General features: G+C 36.1%; 1 long non-coding RNA gene across 1 annotated transcript in view; it reads left to right on the top strand.

The window, feature by feature from the left end:
- The window catches only part of LOC116470380 (uncharacterized), a 42,668-nt gene that overhangs the window by 19,774 nt on the left and 6,918 nt on the right, over positions 1–15,976 (top strand). The window contains exon 2 of the long non-coding RNA XR_004248599.1: positions 15,867–15,947. This is a non-coding gene — a long non-coding RNA (uncharacterized LOC116470380). The remainder of the gene's footprint in view (positions 1–15,866; positions 15,948–15,976) is intronic.

The raw sequence follows: 15,976 nt of genomic DNA, 5'->3' as shown, positions 1-15,976 counted from the left end.
GTGAAAGAGCTCAAGTTATAAATGGAATAGCTCCCATATATCAAACATAAGAAAAAAAGAGAAGAAAAAGCTTTTATGTAACAAAGAAAAGTAGAAAAGGTTTTATTTATTTATTTTTAAATGGCCTTTTGTCCTTTTTTTTTTTTTTTTTTTTTTTTTTTTTTGTAATGTTCTCATTGGCATTACCCTTGAACAGGCTTGGGAAAATGTTGTTGTCGCCGGGAAAAAAAATTTTTTTTGCCACCTGTAAGCCATTAGGCCTGGAATGAAAATCAAGCCTGAAAGCTGCCAGTGGCTCTACGTTTAATTTTAAATGAGAAGGGGGGCAAGTCAGAGGCAGAGAGTGACTCTATGAGTCCAAGACCCAAAACAGAACATTTGAGACTCCATGTATCTAATCAGTGCCACCATGTTGCTTGAGCCTACACCTGCAGAATGTGTTGTCTTTGTCATTTGTTCTCGTGGAGAATAAGTGGAACTTCTGGAAGTGAAGCTTCAGGGATTGGAAGCATAATACAATAGTTACATTAATATTTAATCAACAAAAGCATAACTATATCAACCGTTTTCTGGATGAGAATAATCCCGAATTTAGAAATATACCCCAATTTGCCATCTCCCATCATTCAAGTTAAAATTTTCAGGATCAAAATTTTCCACAATTTTTTTTCTTGCAGATTGATATGGTATGGTAAGGGGAGGTAGAGTCTAATGGTAGAATTTTGATAGCTTCTGGAATGCTGAGTTTCTATGTGTGATAATTGCCCTTTCATCAAATATAATTGCTTGTGACTAGAAAAACAGTAAAAAAAACTACCGTATAAAACATTCATATAGAAATTAAAACAAGTCAGAGCAAAGAGCAATTTTGTAGCTTTTCTTGTGTCAAGCACTTCAAAAATTGCATTTGCACTTTAATTCTACCTCAGTTGCATTTAGAAATTAAGAAATCAGCTTCCAGCTGTCCTTATTATCTAGCATGGGGTCTCAGAGGTGTCTTAACAAAATGAATGTTAAACCCTGTTAAGTGCATTGTAGGAAATTGATCCAAATTAAATGCCTCTATTAAGCAATGACCAATGTATTCATCGTAACACTCTCAAATTTGTTAATGAAAACTTTAAAAATGCTTATAAATATTCTGGTATTTTTTGACTCATTTGTCGAGAAATACTTCCAAGATTTGGTCCTTCTTCATAGTACATAACATATTTAGAAGAACTAACACCCTCATTTAATGTAAAATATCCAACATTCAGTAAAAGTGCAGTGTCTTAGTAGAGCCGATAGGTACAACCAATATGTTTCTTCCTCTATTTCTCAAATCCTTTCCAAACAGACATAATGGTCTTCAATTTTTCCCTTTTTATCTCCTACAAAACATTTCTCCATCAGTTATTCACCTCTATGTTGGTATCTTCTTAATCTCACTGGCTCATTCCCCTATAATCATAAATAAAAACTGATTTCTTTCTTTCAAAGAATTGAAAACAGGTATTCAAACAAATATTTGTAAGCAAATTTTTATAACAGCACCATTCACACTAGCCAAAATGTGGAAATGACCCACATGTCTATCCACTGATTAACGGATAAACAAAATGCAGTGTGCCAATAGAATGGATATAATACTCAATTCTAAAAACAAATAAAGTGCTGATACGTGCTATACATGGATAAACCTCAAAAACAGTATGCTAAGTGAAAGAAATCAGATGCATATGATTCCATTTATAAGAAATATCCAGAATAGGTAAATCCATGGACAGAAAGGAAATTAATGGTTTCCAGGGCCTGGGGGTAGGGAGTGGGGGAAATAGGGAGCAGTCATTATGTTTTATCAATTGAGTCCCACTCACCAAATCCCCAAGAACATCCATTCCATCTCTAGTTCATTTGACTACAAGCCCTTCCACAGCAGGGACTGTGTCTGTCTTGTTTACCCATTAATAACACAGTATCTAGGACAGTTTCTAGAAAAACAACAGGTACTCAACTAATATTTACTGACTGACATTTAGAAGAAATTTCTTTTCCAGCTTTCTCTCTCTAGAGCATCTGCCATTACTAAGCATTCTCTCCTTCTTGACTTTTATAACATCACCATTTCTGGGTTCTACCTCATTCAACACTGTTTATTTCCATTACCGAATTGTCATTCTAAACCTGTTTTCTCCTTTCCCTGCACATTAAACCTTGATGTCCCCAGGATTTCATCCTCCAGATGTGTTTGTCTCATTTCACTCCATTTCTCACCCAAAGGAGTCTCCTGCCCCTTCCCACTTTCATCTACTATTTGATCAATCTCAAATCCATTAAAATGGTCTTTTTCTCACTCATCACCTTAATAAATGTTACTTACCTTTCAGGCCTCAGGTCATCTGTGGCTTCCTAGGAAAGCCAACTTGGAGTTTCCTCCCATTAGCCTTGAAAGATTAGATATCCCTTTTTTTTCTTTATATCACCGTATACTCACCCTTTTGAGAATGCAACCGTATTGAGGAGTGTTTGAATACTTATCTTTCTCTCCAAGTAAGCTTCATGAGTGAGAATGAGGAATATGACTTACTTATTGCTATTATCTCCAATGCCTAACACACAATGAAAAACCAGTTAAAAAATGAATTTATTTGTACCTCCTCCAAACTCTCTTTTTAAGAACATATCCAACACTTAAAACTGCTTATTTGGCCAGCTGTGGTGGCTCATGCCTATAATCCCAGCTCTTGAGGAGGCAGAGGCAGGAGGATAGTTTGAGCCCAGGAGTCCAAGACCTGCCTGGGCAATATAGTGAGACCCTGTTCTCCACAAAAAAGAAAAAAAAAAAAAAGAACAACAACAACAACAACAACAAAACCCTGCTTATTTGATCTCCCCTGGAGGATCTGCAAGCACTCCAAACTTGCAGATAAATTCATTATCCCTCTCACACACCAACCAAGCTTTCTAAACTCCTAACATAATAACAACTTCATTCACCATGTTAACCAAACTATTTGTCAGTCATCTTGACAGTTACTTCTCTTTTGCTCCTAACACTGAGACTCTAGATCCTGATGTCCTGCCTCTTTTTACAATTCATTCTCTCTTCCCAGTTGCTTTGCCACTACATCAGCTCTGATTCTCATCCACCATACTGGCCTTGAGTCACCACAGAAACACTTGAAATTTGTCTTCCTTCCCCTAATCTATACCCCTCCTTTCCAGCCTCCTCACTGCCACCAGAGCTATCTTTCTAAGCAGATCACATTATGTCACTACTTAAAAATCTTCAGTGCCTCCCTGTCACCTACTGGATGAAGTACAAATATCTTCCTGTAATACAAAACATGCTCTGAAACCTAATCATTTACCGTGCTTGCTGTATCTCCCATTCATTCTGATCAAAATATCTCACCCTCATGCCCATACTTAACTAGTCTTTTTAAACAAACCTACAAGTGTCTTTCATGCCTCTATGTCTGCACATGTTCTTATAAAAACTTACCCATCTTTCAAGGTCCAACACAAAGACCCTAACCTATTTGAGGCATTCCCAGCTTCTCCAGAAAGAGTTCCTTCCTTTTTTGTTCGCTGGTAGAGCTCCACCACAATGCATTCTAATTATCACTTTGAACTGATCACATTAAAATTATTTGTTTCTAAGGATTTCTCCCCACCCCCTCTGAAAGCCAGCTCATTTTGTACAAGTCTTCTTGGCTTCTACTGCAGTGCTGGATATAGACTAAGACACTCAATGAATGTTTGATGAATGAATGAGTGTATGTGTGTATACATACATGTATTTATTTACATATATACATATATATAATACATTGAATATGAAAGTAAATTTGATTATATTTGATTTAAAGTATATTTGTAATTTAATACATCTGTGAATTTCCAAGTAAATGTTACACATTCTGAAGTAGTTATTAAAGAATTCACACTATGGACAGATGGTAAAGAATAACTGAGAATCCTGAAGGATACATATGCGCTCACACATTCTCCTTCATTCTCTCTGCCTCACTTATGCCTTCCTGGCCTCACCAAGCCTGTCACTTTTCATCTTCCCACTCTGCCAATTCCCATGATCAGAGAAGGCAAACTGAAAAGGGTGCCATTGGAGGGGGTAATGGGTACAGAAGGGCCATGTAGTCTCAGAGGCTTGGAAAGAATGCTGTTCTATATAATAAAAAGCAAGTATTGTGAAAACCACTCCAATCCACCAAACCTGACAGTTAATGAGTTTCCTGATGCCCACGCATCATGTCAGATTGAGATATGTAGGAAAAGTAAAGCCCTCCAGTTTTCTCATCTTACCTGGGACTGTTATCATATGGAAGTGCATGTTTGTTCTTCCAAGTAGCACCGTTAGAGAGAGTGGTAGCTTTTGTTTGTTTTTCTACCTATGACACTTTATTAGTCACAAAATAGTTGTTAATGATAAAAATGTAAATAAAGCCATATGCCTTGATAATGTTTCAGTATCATCCCAAATCTCTGAATTCAAGGGAGTCCTCTTTTTGTTTTCAAATAATGAATATCATGATAGTCATTATAGATGATAAAAACATCCAAGGAGAAATATGAATGTTTTGAGGGAATAAAGTTTGGAACTACATAAAACACACCAGGAAAATAAAAACTCCTAATTAGAGGCTGTTAATCAATAGTTTTAAATCTGTAATTTAGATATCAAAATATCTAAAATCATCTAGATTTGAAAACCCAAGGATTATTGTGGGAGATGAAAACCAAGCTAACATAATCAAAGTATCAGATATTTACAAAAACACTTGATCACCAATTGATTTGTTATTAATATACTATAACCATAGAGGAAGAGCTCGAATATTTAATACTGCTGATCAGAAGAAAAACAAACATCTAGAATAAAAGTATAAATATCCAAACCACTGTCTTGGGAAGCAATTTAGAAAAGTAAGGCATAATTACTTGAATTATTCAGTTTTCAAGTCACTCTTAATTACTGTCAACACAGATTAATATGTTCTCATTTGTCTTCACTTTTAAATAATAACATCAACAATAACAATGACAAACTCAGAAAGAATCATGGCATCCTGCTCTCTCAAATCTGATGTTGCTGTGAGGAGGCCAGTTCATACCTGTAGGCCACCTATGGATAGGACCATAGATCAAGGCGGCATAACTACTAAATAAGTTCCCCAAAAGAGGCTATTGAAACAAAGAATAAAAGCAATAAAATTAGATTTATTTCTGGGCAGAGAGAATGGAAAGCAGGAGGGAGATGTTGTGAAACTGAATTTCAGGTAAACCTATTATAGATGAGGGGACTTGTTAGCACTGTGATCTTTCCTCATACCCTATGTCCTTAACTTCTATTAGTGTGAACATTCCAGTTCTTTAAAATACAGCCATATCATTTTTTCAAGATTAATATATAAAAGAGTAAAAGATTGCTCCTGGGCTAGGATCCTGTATGCTAAGTTTCAGCCTGGAGCACATTTTTATAGCTGAGTTATAAACCTTTGAAAATAGGTGTTTAGAATGGAAATGTTAAGAGACTCCTAACTGTAGTGGCACAAATAGTACTGGCATCATTCATCTGGAAAAGGTACATAGGCAGCTATAGTATTAAAGTTGAGATTTCAGATAAAAGAGCTTGAAAGTGATCAGATTATATTCCACTGAAGATTTAATTGCTCTTTGGAAAAAAGTTACGGTGAACCGGGGTGGGAGGGTGCCGGGGATGGGGTGTCAAGGAAGAGGGAAAGAAAGGTTGATATGTCATTTGTATTCTTTTTTAACATGTCATGGAAATGTTTTATGACAAACTGAGCTAACTAAAACTGACAGCAGCAAATAATGACTGGATCATTACATTGTAATGAATTGTATTGCTCTCAAATTGTGCCTTGCTATTTAACACATTCTGTAAATAAAGTTATGTTGCCCTTATAGAAAACAAATTTTGATTCAGAACACATTATGTCCATATACACATAGAAGAGGAAAATTGGAGAAAAAAGCAAATTTCTCATTTATATTAGTTGAAAGAGGAGAGCATTTTGAATCCTCTGGACTGTTTTCCTACCTCTATTTTCCTTTTGGAAATAAATTTTCATGTTCTGAAACACAGCACTTCCACTATAAGTTTTGCCTAGTTTATATTGTGTCTCTTGACATTTGGAATATATTTTGCAATGCACTCTCCTTCCAAATATCTTTTACTTCTGATAAACTCTTCCCTGAAGTTTCCATGGATTCTCAGAAGTATAGTTTTTCACTGACCTACCATTTTTTTTCCTGGACAGATAATATAATAATATGGTTCACAACAAGGTAAATCTATGAGCGTATCTGAGAGTATGATTACTCAATAAACTTCATATAAAAATAGCTTATGGTAGTGTAGCCAAAATTAGCAATTAGGATTTAAACACTCAAATGATTGAAATCATTCACTTCTATAGCCATTACTTGTCCATAAAAAGAAGATGTGAAGGAGGAGGCAGAGAAAAATTAATCTGTCTCCATGGACAGATTATTTTAAGTAAATTAAATATGTAACAGAGAAGACTATCAAGTTACCACTCAGGTAGCTGGAGATCCAGACCCAAAGAGAAGGCTCTGGATTTGCACTAGTTGTTACTGACACAGTAAGTTAATGGAACCAGTAGATCTTTTGAACACATTCTGGTACATGAATCCTCTAATTTATCAGAAAACTTAAATTTGTGAATTCCTGTTAAAAAAATTACACAGGCTTAAATCATGTGATTCCTTGATTTATGTGATCCTTGAGATTTTTACACTCTCTCAAGTTACAGAGAAAAATTATTAAAGTTACTCAGATATTGGGTACTAATCTTTCAGGTGCATATTCAAACCCAATTGGCAAAATCCCTAAGACTTCCTGTTTGAAAATATAGCAAACCCTTTATATGTAATAATCACATATACACAATACAACAATATTTCTAAAACTAGCTTTTCAAACTGCTAGAAAAAGACATTTTAAAAATCTATTGTCTGACACTGTATAAATAAAACCACATGGGTGTTGGTTTTTGTTTTGATTTTTTACTTTCCTATCCTTTTTTGTCATATTGTACAGCTACAAAAATTCAAAACAATTAAATTAATAGGTTTTAATTAACATGTTGCTGATTTAATGTGTATTTAAAAGAATGACTTAGATATCTAAACTTCCTCAAGAGAAGACATAGCATTTGTGTTCACTGTACTTTTCCCAGAATGACTACAAGGTTCAGTATTCTCTTCATCAACAGATAGAGACACTGAACTGAGACTTGGAAGGTTAAAAAAAATCACCCAGCTGTTCACCTCTCAAATATACTTATTTGTCATTTTCAGGATTCTATATTTATCCTCTCTAGGTGTCTCAAATAGTTAAAAGCAAACATAAGAGGCATTTTAAAGAAATATCTTAATTCCTTAGTAATTTTAAATGCTGTAGATTTTAAGAATGCAAAAGTACAGCTAAAAGATTTTTTTTTGGGTCACATAACCATTCAATGGATCTATTTGTGGCTCTTAATATTTAATAATGTTGTTGCAGGAATTCATTCCTAATCAGGAAATGTGTCATTTGCCCTTGAGCATTGGTCTATGGAGTCTGAGAATAGTGCCAGGCACATTCCATAGGTCATGTAAGGCGGCCACTTAGTGACTAGCTGTTATAAATAAGGGCTCCGGGGTCAAACCTGTCTGTTCTTTGAAGAGGTTGGGAGGTTTCACCCTGAAAGCAACACCAGCCCTCAGTCTGGAAACCAAGTCCCCAAGGAGACCCTGGGCAAGCCTTTCAAACAGCTAGGAGTGAGATAGGAGGAACAGCAAATGTCAACTTACATAAACCCATAAGATAAGAGATGAGAAAATAATGTTCTTTTTGCAAGGGCAGAAGTCTAACTTTCTCAGAAAAATAATGTGCAAAAATGGTGGCACTCAAAAATGTAAAGATCTGGGAAAGTCTAGTAAATAAATCCAGGAGTTGGACTGCTTTATAGGTGGATGAAGAGTTTGGATTAAATAACCTGCCAGAAGGAGAAGGGACACGTGGAGTTTGGCTTTCCCTGTCCCTGAAAGGGGTGTTTTAGAGAGGCTGTGGGCTTTTATACAATGAGGTCAGTAGGAATAGTTGGTCTTATTAAAGAAGTGCTCTGAATAAATAGACCTATTATAAAGACTTCTGCAATGTCACTGATATTTATAGAAAAACACACACCAAGGAAAATGCATAATTCTATCGTCCAACAGATTATGAAATTTAAATTGCCCCCAAAGGTTACCTTTTCAATGCCTACCTCTGACCAATTCTCTCTCGAATTTCTAAGGCCCAGGACTTTATCCCCACAGTCCTCTTCCAGGACCAGTCCACCATCTCCATGTCACTGAGCTAATAACATCATTGTCTCCATTACCTCTTCCATTACTTGTTATTCTCATGTCCTATTCATATTTTACACTCAGCCTTTCTATACCTTTTCCCAGAATCCTAAAACCAAAGTTTACCAGACCAATTACACAGTGAGAGGTGGGACAATATTATTTATATTGTCCCCACTTCCATTTGTGCTATGGAAACATCTTACATTAGAAAGTATATTTTAACCTAAAAAAGTTTTCTCCACTCACGAATGGCTGATTTCACATTACTGTCCTGAGGAATGTATAAAGTAATATATATGTATAAGTAAATATATATACGTACATGTATGTATATAAAGTCAGTAAATTTTTTTCTATTTTAAACTCTACTGTATTAATCACAATATCATCTATATATAGCTTAAAGGTAGTATTTGATTTATTATGATTTTACATATAATCAAGACTTTGTCATATATGTCCTTGAGGCATTTGCAATAGCTCTGCCCCAAGCATCACTACTTAAGACCACACAGTCTCTAGGTAGAGAACTACTATACCAAGCATTAGGGAGCTGCCTGCATTTGGTAGTCTAGGCAATAATAATAATAATAATCTGACCTAAATCATTATCTCCATCTAATAGAAGTTCCTGCCATGGTACTTTTACAAAATAACCGGACATCAGAGCTAGTTAGCTGAATCTGAGTTTTACTCTTCCCAAGTGTAATGTCCTCCCTGCCATCTAAGCAGGCCATGCTAGCTCTCAGTTGTGATGCCCCACACCTCTGCACTATTACACTGACCTTTCTTTATAGACATCAACATTTACTTGATGTGGGTCGCAATTCCTTCTGGTTCTATTATGGAAAAAAGTAAAAGGTCATTACAGAGTAACCCCATAGGATGAATACTAATGCTGACAAGAGCAGACATCATACAAGTGGGACAGGGGAAAAAATCCTTTCAGTGGCTCTCTGATCGTCATGTTCTCTGCATAAGCAAGTTGGGTCAAAACACTCTCTAGTGGGAGATACTGCTCTAAACAAGGCAGATGTGAATACAAAGAGAAGTATACGAAGATCTTAAGTCTTGACCTGTGAACGGCTAATTTGAATTTGTACTGACTCTTGGAAACGCTCTCTGTCTTGCTGAACGGGGTGGTGCTAAACAAGAGTTCCTCACTTCAGGAACCCAGTGATAGTCATCATGTTTAGGCAAGAACCAAAGAATTTCTTTGTTTCAGAGGGCTCGGAATGAGACATTTTTGTATGTGCATGTTCACCCACCCTGTGGTTTTACAGATACTGACCAACATAATTGCAATCTCTGGAGGATGCTTATGAGGAAGGTCAACACTTACTTACTTTTCCCAAGACAGTCCTAGATTATACCTGTTGTACTGAACACCCCCCTTCGTACTCAAAAGTATCCTAGTTTTGAGGATAACTATATATTTATGCTAATTACAAAGTATTCCCAAGTGTTAAGCTCTCTAGGACATCACACAGGACTGCAATGTTTACAGCCTAGTTCAGATTTTTTGACTGATTACAGCAGTCCCAGAAGGTCTCTCTAAAATGCATATTCCTGAGCCCAGTTCCAAGGAGAGACTTAGGAACGTGTTTGCTTAACAGGTGCTACAGTTGATTCTTCTAAACGATAAAGTCCAATCATTGCCATTCTCAATAATTCCCAGGAGTCTTTTCCTATGTGCTATATTTAACTACATAACTATTTTTTACACTTCCTCTTTCTCCTTTGCCTTGGGAAGATTTCCACTTCCTAAACTTTCCCAAGCTTAATCTTGAATCTGAAGTGCTTCTGCACCTACTTTGCCACATTCCACCCACTCACAGACCCTTCCGCAGGGTGTGTTGGAGGTGGATAATACCAGCGTGCAAGGGCTGGGGGTGCATGTCTCCTCCCAACTCAGTGATGTCATGTTGCTAGCTTAAAATTACCCATGATGAGATTACTGACACCATTCAGCAAACGCTACAAATAAAACCTTCCTCCTTCACCCCTGAAGTCATTTGTTAACATGAACCAGCGCACCACTAGCTAAGCATTTACTGCTAATTATTCCACTACCCCTTTAGACAAACAAAACATCAAATGTTCCCTATAGAGAGCCAGTCTTTGTTTTACTTATGTTTAGGTAAGCCAGAGAAAAGATTCCACATCAGAAAAATAACACAGTTATTACCTATGATATTTTATCAGAAAATATTCATTTTCTAAATAACTGAAAAAATTATTTATACTATAAATTTTGACTTCAGGTTGAAGCTATCCTCCTGAATTTCAGATTTCCATTCAAGCTTAGAAATTAAAGAATCATTTTTATTATAAATAAGTTTATTTTTATTAATAATGTATAAAATAGATGTATACTTATTATAGAAATACCACATAAACAATTCCTCTTAGCCCCATATAGCCACAGATATCTAGTATCAACCCCTTGTTTGGTTAGCTACACATGTTTTTCTACATTAGTAAGTATACTTTTACATATATATTTGAGTTATATAATGTTCTCTTCTATACATGTCATTTGGTTTAGCTGATAACCTTTTTCTTTAAAATTTTGGTAGTTTCCAAATTTGTGTTATTTAACATAGCAATAATAGGAGTGTTGCTGAAGATGTTTTTGCATATATCTTTAATTGCACTTAGAATAAATTTATTAATGGATAATTGCTCTGTTAAAGGGTACTTATTTTAACACTTTTAGTAAATAATATTAAACTTGTCTTTCAGAAAAATTGTGCCAGCCTGGTGACCTAAGTCACCAGTAGCATGTTGAATTACCCATCTTCTATTGCTGTTAAGAATATATTTATTAAAATATATATGCATATATAAATATATATATAATCTAATTGTTTTTATATATTTCAGCTTTTTTAGTCTTTTCTGTAATTCTGTGATTGTGATTCCTTCAATGAAATGATCAAGTCATTAAGAAAATAAAAACGTTGAACTTTCATGAGAGATTCATTAAAGTGGCTTTGGATTAAATATGACCTTTTAAATATAAGCTTGAACCCCAAACCAATGCAAATACAGAATCTTTTCTCTTATGGTCAGAAGCCTCACATTACTTTTTTCCTTAAGAACATACTCCAAGTCTTCAGCAATAGGGTCATTTGCTATTATTAATATTGAGAGAACGAGAGAGAGAAAATTCTCTTTATTTTTTAAGATAGGAAACTAGAAGAGTTCGGGCTTTATAGAATCTGGAGTCTATAGTGGTGAACATCGTTCAGCCAATAATCACAGTCTAGTAAAAGGGCAGAGTGTTTTTTCCAAAAATACAAAACAATAGCAATCCATAAATTCTATAAAGACAGTTTAAAAGGCACTTAAGCACCGTTAAGTTAATACAAATATTTTAATCTCTTATATGCATGGTTGAGGTTTCCTTAGATTTCAATCCACTTCATTTCCTAAATAGCATATCATTATTTTGCCTAGTTGAAGAACTATCATGTAAATATTGGTATTGTACTTCAAAGGCAAAAAAGGCTGTTGATTTTCAACATAAATATTCAAAGATTTCTGATATATTTGATAGTTGTTCAAGTAGGTAAGCTCTGTGGGTAAGAACATTTTACTGGAATATATCCAGTGGTTAAAAAGCTATCGTATGCTCTTATTGGATGTTGCTCATTTAGGCATAGGAGAATTAATACCCTTCTCCTGTCGAATAATTCCAAGAGGTAGTATAAACCTGCCTCCTAGGAAACGCACATCTTCTAAAGGAAAAAAATATAAAGGAAGATGACTCAAAATTGTATTCACCTTTTATATGCATGTGACAAATGTTTCTTTTTTCTTCTTGTATGACCATGACATTCTGGACCACTTATGTGGATTAGGATGTTATGATTTTTAAAATAAAAATATGTTATGCTTATTGAATTAAAGAATGTTAAAGAGTCAACTCTTTCAATTTATGAAATTATTCATGCTGGAGGCAAATCCCTTTGTACTTCATGTCAGAGACCTAGTGGGAATCTTCAAATAGAAATAAGAAGAAGAAATGTCTACTGATTATAACACATTTTCTTTTGAATGAAAATTCAGTGTTTTGTTTACAAAAAGGAACATCTTGCATATCAAGGAAAAGGCCTGATCTTAAACAGAACCCAGTAATACTCACAGCAAACCCAATTAGTAAACCTCTGAAAAGAGCCAGAAGAAAACAGGACTTCCCTCTCTCTCTCTCTCTCTCTGTTTATGTCACTTTACTAAGTATATCTAAATCCAAACATATATATTTTTCTATCAGCATTAGTCTATGGAGAATTTAGTAGATAAAACAGAAGATGCAGCTTCAAAGACAATACATTTTGTCCTCTCTATACCACTGTTTAATAGAAAACTAACAATGACTATTAAATTCAATCAGCTGTCTTGGGGTTTAAGATCTATTTCTTCCTTTCCTTTTCATGGGGACTTTTTTAACCACTAAATTTTTGTTTATGACTATATGATAAGGAAGTTAGCTATAAGAGAAAAAAAGTTGTAGTATGTTAAAGAAACTTGAAAACACACAAGTATAACATTTATAATAGATGACTAAATTCGTGAAATTGGCCAGTTGCAGTGGCTCACGCCTGTAATCAATCCCAGCACTTCGGGAGGCCAAGGCAGGCAGATCACTTGAGGCCAGGAGTTCGAGATCAGCCTGACCAACATGACAAAACCCCATCTCTACTAAAAATACAAAAATTAGCCAGGCATGATGGTGGGCACCTGCAATCTCAGCTCCTTGGAAGGCTGAGGTATGAGAATCGCTTGAACCTGGAGGGTAGAGGTTGCAGTAAGTCTAGATCACTCCAGCCAGGGCAACAGAGTGAGACTCCGTTTCAAAAAAAAAAAAAAATTCGTGAAATGGTTATACAAAATGTCTTTGAATGCCCCCAATTTCTAAACATATGTCACTAATCACAGCTACCAATTATATCTAAATGTTCCATTTGTCTACATTCTCAAAAACTGGTGATAACGAAGAAACAAGTTTTGAACATTTACAAGAAATATTACACAACAGTTTCTATACTCGAGGAAATTCACTGAAAACCTTTTATTCTAATTCTTTATAGGACACTAAACCATTTATTATTTTTTCCACCTCTTTTTTTCATCTGCATAAGGTAATCTGGCTAAATGATCTGACCAATCAGAAGAGATGGTTGATACCCTAATGCAGGGGTCCCCAACCCCGAGGCTGCGGACCAGTACCTGTCCACAGCCTGTTAGGAAACAGGCTGCGGAGCAGGAGGTGAGCTGCCGGCCAGCTAACATTACCACCTGAGCTCTGCCTCCCGTCAGATAAGCTGCAGCGTTAGATTGGGAGCACGAACCCTATTGTGAATTGTGCATGTGAGGGATCTAGGTTTTGTACCCCTTATGAGAATTTAACTAACGCCTGATGATTTGAGATGTAACAGTTCCATCTGGAAATCATGCCCCTCTGCTACCCATCTGTGGAAAAATTGTCTTACACAAAACCAGTCCCTGGTGACAAAAAGGTTGGTCATCGCTGCTTTAATGTCTTAAAAAGTTGTTTCATATCTAAGAAGAGCAACTAAGGAAAGCCAGGGCCCAGCCAAGGTCCCAGCTAGTAAGAAAACCTGCGCTAATCACTGAACAGAGTGATGATGCCAGACTGCAACCCAAAAGCGTCATAAGATGAATGGAGCACAGGTGTGCTCTAGTGAAAGGGGCACAGATACTAACATTAGACCATGTGGGTGCAGATTCTGCTTCCATTTTTTGTCACTGTGTAAATTTGAACAACTTATATAATATCAGTGAGATGCCCTTATTCTAATCTGTAAGATGTGAATAATAACAGTCGTTTCTTGACTGTTTTGAGAATTAAATGAGATAATGTGTGTAATGATGTTAGTGCTGTGGCTGGAATAATAAATGTGAGCATTTATCATCATTAAACATCCAACCTATGGTAGTACACATGTTCAGAAAATCAGCCCAATGCATATGACTTCTTCTTAAACAGAAAATGCTAGCTAGAAAAGTTTTTTGTATTTTTCTAATTATTTAAAACTTGTTTCTATACCTTGGGCTCCAGCAGGTCTGAAAATAGATTTAAGAAAGGGTGTTCTGTGGCAAACAAAGGGAGAGTGAGACAGTCATCCATCCCTATGCACCCCATCCAACTTGGACAGAGTTAATTTTATAGACCCGGGACATTTGCAAAACCCTAAAGGGACTGTGGAGTGGCTGCCCTGAGATGTCTCAGGTTCTGTGAAGCAGGCGGTCTTCTGATGGGCTGATAGACCACAGGAGAGGCCTCTAAAGGCTTACTGGCTCCAGTGTGCATTCTCTATGGTCCCCCCGAGCGTCACCAACTGATTATACACCAAAAGGTGGGTGGGATGTTCAGAATAGGTGACGACTCATAGTTATTTAAAATGCATGTCTATGTTACCTGGAGGGAGCCTCCAAGCTCCCAAGAGCAGATTAGCATAGATTAATTTGTCAGATTAGCTAGCTGACATTTGGGGCCCTGAGGAGAAGAGCAGGAAACTTTCTGTGAGAGGAGCAGAACGGCAGGGAGAAGGGAGGGTGCAGGCCCAGGATAGAGTAGGAGGGAGAAGCTGTGCAAAGAGGAGAGGAGCAGCCACGGCAACCTTCTCCAAACCACACGGCCCACACCTCACCCTGGAAGGAAAGGACTGCTTCACAGTGGTGCAGGAGAATTCAACCAGGTCTTTGACAATGTCCCAGCAACTCAGTAGGAAAACAGAAATCCTCCATAGAGGACAATGAGTACCTCCTCACTATGAACCAGAATCAGGACACCCAAGGCAAAGTGTTTTGCTTATATTAGGTTCAATAATTTTTAGTAATAGAAACTAGAATCAATTATAGAGGAAGAGGAGCTTTATCAACAAAGGAAAATACAGTTCTGGGTAAACAAAAGAGAGAGAACTCCATACAGAAAAGTGCCTCAGAAGCACTGTTATAAATCAGGTACCACAGTCTCTGTTTTGCCCTCTCTGTCATAGTTTTGGCTACTGACAATCCACAAAATACTCAATAGGAATCAAGATGATGTATAAGTGCTAACAGTCCCGAATGTATCCCAGGGAGCTGATAGAATTCTAAGTAATATTAAAAGAGCCACTTTAAAATATGTACATATGTTACCCAACTGAAATTTGATTTATCAAAATTAAAATTAATTTTTTGTGGCCAATAGCTATTTTGCAGCATCTAATTTCCCACAGGAAACTTGAAACTTTGAAATTCATTACAGGCCCTTGTGCTATGAAATAAGTATTAAAAATATGAGAAAATGCCCTTCTTGGTCTTAACGAATTTATCAAGTGTCAAAAGCAAATGGTAAATTAATATTTTGGAGCCCAAGAATCAAAACTTGAGAAAAGGCTCAGTTCTTTAAGAAAAAAAGCATATTTTCTCATTTGTTTATTCAAATACTATTTTTTTCAACTTTATAGATAATCCTGGACATCCAGAACTATTTTCCCCACAAGAAAACTACCTGATATTTAGATCTGAATGAGTTGACCAGTTACGAGGTGAGTAAGAAGTAATATTTGCATCTCTT

This window comes from Hylobates moloch, unplaced genomic scaffold, assembly GCF_009828535.3.
Source record: "Hylobates moloch isolate HMO894 unplaced genomic scaffold, HMol_V3 SCAFFOLD_6, whole genome shotgun sequence".
Lineage (NCBI taxonomy): Eukaryota > Metazoa > Chordata > Mammalia > Primates > Hylobatidae > Hylobates > Hylobates moloch.
Note: the sequence above shows the minus strand (reverse complement) of the source record. Positions and strands in the feature narration are given on the sequence as shown.